Source organism: Nyctereutes procyonoides, unplaced genomic scaffold (assembly GCF_905146905.1).
Source record: "Nyctereutes procyonoides isolate TBG_1078 unplaced genomic scaffold, NYPRO_anot_genome, whole genome shotgun sequence".
Taxonomy (NCBI): domain Eukaryota; kingdom Metazoa; phylum Chordata; class Mammalia; order Carnivora; family Canidae; genus Nyctereutes; species Nyctereutes procyonoides.
Window position 1 is genome coordinate 56319480 of NW_026575135.1, and position 4032 is coordinate 56323511.

Sequence of the window (4032 nt, forward strand, 5' to 3'; positions counted from 1 at the left end):
TCACTAAGTACAAAGGGTTGATCTGAAAGGCCAAACACACACACTGCAGGACTCCAACTATATTACAATCTGGAAAAACACAACCATGCAAACAAAAAGATCAGTGATTGCCACAGAGTGGTGAATGTGTGGGAAGGTGGCAAGGGTGGGGGTAAGCAAAAACAAAGCAGACCATAGAGGGTTTTTAGGGCTGTGATCATACAGTATCTGTAGGATACTATAATATGTACAATACTGTAATGATGGATATAAGTAATATATTTGTTCAAATCCACAGAACGTAGAACACCAAGAGGGAACCCTAAGGTAAATGATGGACTTTGGGTAATGATGATGAATGTAGGTTCATCCTTGATAAAAAGTAAGGAAATCAACACCACCGTGCTGGTAACGGGGCACATATGTATGTGTGTGGGCAGGGGGTTTATGGGAAATCTCTATCTCTGGCTCAATTTTGTTGTAAACCCAAAACTGCTCTTAAAAAAAAAAAACACACACATCTTGAATAACTTTTCTAGAAGACAGGGCAAAAAGGGTATGAAGGAAGACTTAGAAATGGCACGAAGACTGAAGATGAACAGAGTGAATCCAAGGTATCCTGATTTTATGGATCAAAAGGCTTAAGCCTTCTCATGTAATATTTAGGGTTTAAAGAATTTCTAATATACATGAGGTCAAAGCTTGGAACAAGCTATCAAAAGTAACTTCTGTCCAGGATCTTTGCAAGAATCCAACTTCTTTGTCTTCAGTGGTTTAAAATTGGCTCTATTTTCTTGAGTAAGTGGGCCACAGAAACACTCTTTTGCATGTAAACCTATCTCTCAGATTTGTGCCACTTTGTTTAAAATAAAGAAAAAAATTTACTTGCCGGCATTTTGCTAACTATATCCTCAAACACTCTATCATACTATTGGTTTGCCCATTGTTCCCCATACAGAGAGGGTAAGGAGAGACCAAAGAGTCAGACCATCCCAGACCAATCAGTGGCAGTTCTAATAAGCAAGGGAAGTAATGAGCCCTCCCCCACCCCAGCAGCTGCAAGATGAGGAGGTATCCACATCCAAAGACACAAATCTTAGTAGTTTGTATGTATGCATGTATCTGTCTTATATAATACACACATGCACACGTGCACACACAACATACACACACAAAGTCACGTACACTGTTAGGGTCTCAATACCTTTCTTTCTCAAGGTTACATTCTTGAAAGGGCTCCAGCTATAACAACATCACTAGAACTCCAATCCAAGGACAGCAAGGGAAGGAGGGGCTTCAGATTGCCCAAATCCAGCTAGGGAGTCCATCTTCCATCATGTCTTCTTGATGATCTCCTCCAACACGTACTTGCTATTCCCAAAGCTGGCTGTTAGCAGTCTTGATTGAAAAACCATGTCTTTATTTCACCTATTTCTATCAGAGTTCATCTCATTCCGACACCTGTGAATGGCACCCAGCACCTGGCTGATTGTACACTTCTGATTGTTGGCAGAAACACCACCTTGTCGATTGGGCAATTGTCCCATGTACAACCCTTCCAGAAATCTATTTACTGTCTGATTACTTCATCAATGAACACTGTTTATTTTGGTAATTTAGGCTCAGGAAGAGAGGTTTTGGGGTCCGACTTGACAACCGTGTGAGAAAGTGTGTACAAGTCCACTCATCTCCCTAAACCTTAGTTTCCTCAACAGTAAAATCAGAGAATTAACTCAATACTCTGTTTCTTAGTCTAAATGCCATGGACAGGTTTTCATTATCAAGGGTGAAATATCATCTGTTCCAGTACATACAGCTGGGTATCCCAAGGGAACTAGCTCACTCAACCCCTGCTATTCAGATAAACCACTTCTCAAGCATGGTTATGAAACCATGTCTGTCTGCTCCATAGTGGTTCCAAGTCTTCATCATTCGGAAGCAAAAACTTTGGTCTCTTTTCTCTTTTCCCAAGTCATCTCACTACTCTGGACTTCCCCCCAGTGAGATCTGTGGTTCAACAGAGTATCTTTTGGAGAAAAAGAGAAAATAGCTCATCAAGGTGAGATTAGCCTCACTTCCCAACTTACTACTTTTAAACACTCTTCAGCTTCTAGAACTTCAGCCTTTCATTTGCAAACTTTCCTTTTTATTCTTCTAAGCCAGTATTTTAAATTTCCAAAATCACATCAACGTATCAGTTTTTTGTTCTCAAGTAAAAAATCCCACTGATGGACAGTTTGAGATTACACTCACAAACCATACTGTCAGGTTAAAAATAAATCCCGAATGGTAAAGCCTATTAATGTCAGCTAGTAGGAATGCATGTACTTGTTTTTTATCTTTTTATTTTTCCTACTCAATGGTTCTACTTAGGTAACTCTCCTCAAGGTTCACAATCAGAAGTTCACAGTTTCCAAAAGATTAAAAAGGAAAACCAAAATGTTTCCAAGAAATGCAACTGTAACAATAGCTCTGGTAGAGACCTAGGAAAACTGAACATTTATAAGAGGCAACACCATGATGAGCCAAAAAGGAAAGTGCTTCTGCTCCTACAAAATACAGGTCCTTGAGTCAGTCACTTCTCTAATCCTCATGGTTCCCATCTGTTACATGGGTATTATTAAATTCTATCCGCACAGAGTCATTGAGGGGTTAAAATGTGAGCTCTGAACTATCAGCATCCCGTTCCACTCTGTAGACATCTAAGGGCTGTTATGTGTAAGTATACACTTACAAGCTGGGATAAGAATCACTAAGTTTTGCTCCTGGTCACTTAAAGCCAATCCTCCGACTCATTTGGGCCCCAGATCCTCCATCTGTGAAAAAGGGTGCTGTGTTAGACAATGTGATTTCTCCATCAACCATGGAATTTTAGAATTGGGTAATTGCAAGCTGGGTAAATTTATGATTTGATGAGTATTTCAGCCTGGGTGAAATGAATGTCTTGGTCTCAGAGAGCCTGCCAGGGACAAGACTTAACCCAGTATACTTTCCACTCAGCCATCTTAGAATTTGTAGATACCTAACACTTACTGAATCAATCGACAAACACCTAGTAGGGGCCTACTTCAAGCCAGGCAACACACTAAGCTCTGAATTAAACAGTTTTAATATGCATGTTTTGTTTTTAAAAAGTGGCATATCTCTTTCATCACAGTCTCATCTACAGATTCTCAAAATGAAAAAACCCTTTCAAGACTAAAAATTACTAATGACACTTAAGTGCCGCTGTATGATGAGTTGACAAAACACATCTGTACTGTTTCATTCGCTAGTACAGCTGTTTTCTTGCTCTTTTTACTGTAGCACATTTTTTCAACATGATACATACTTTACGACTCCACTGTCCTAAGTGTCCATGATACCAGACAACAGACAGGAGTCTTGCACAGTATGGTCAGTTCATGCGAAAGCCATTACTTGAAGTAATCACCATTTTTATAGCAAATTACAGGAAATACGGGTAAGTGGTCATGCACACATTATCTATTCATAGGATTTCATATAGATTCAATCTGCTTTAGGAAACTATAAAAGGAAAATAGAAGTAACAAACATTTATTCAGAGGCACATTTTAATTCTATGGTATTCTATGGTAAAAACAGGAAGATATTTTTGTGACTACAATATTATCTCAATATTGAGGAAGAAATATCAAGGGTCAGGGTGGTTTCACAGGGGAAAAGAATGATCTTAAGGATTTTTATCTTAGAGAAAACCCCAAAACCTCCCATCAATGTTTTCTGAGCTCTTGCTAATGTTCAGCTTCCTTCCTGAATGGACTAATACCCATCTACAAAACGTCAAAAATCACAAGAAGTAAAACATCCGCTTCTATTTGGAAGTTACTATTGGCAGCTAAGACTGGCCAGCATGGGGCACCGGGCTGGCTCTGTCAGCAGAGCAGGAGACTCTTGATCCCAGTGTCTTGAGTTCAGGCCCCAAGTAGAGTGTAGAGCTTTTAAAAAATTTTTTTTAAAGACATGCCGGTTTGAGCTCACATAGCAAAGAACTGGTGGTCCTATTTCTAGAAGGTAGTAAAATCAACACTT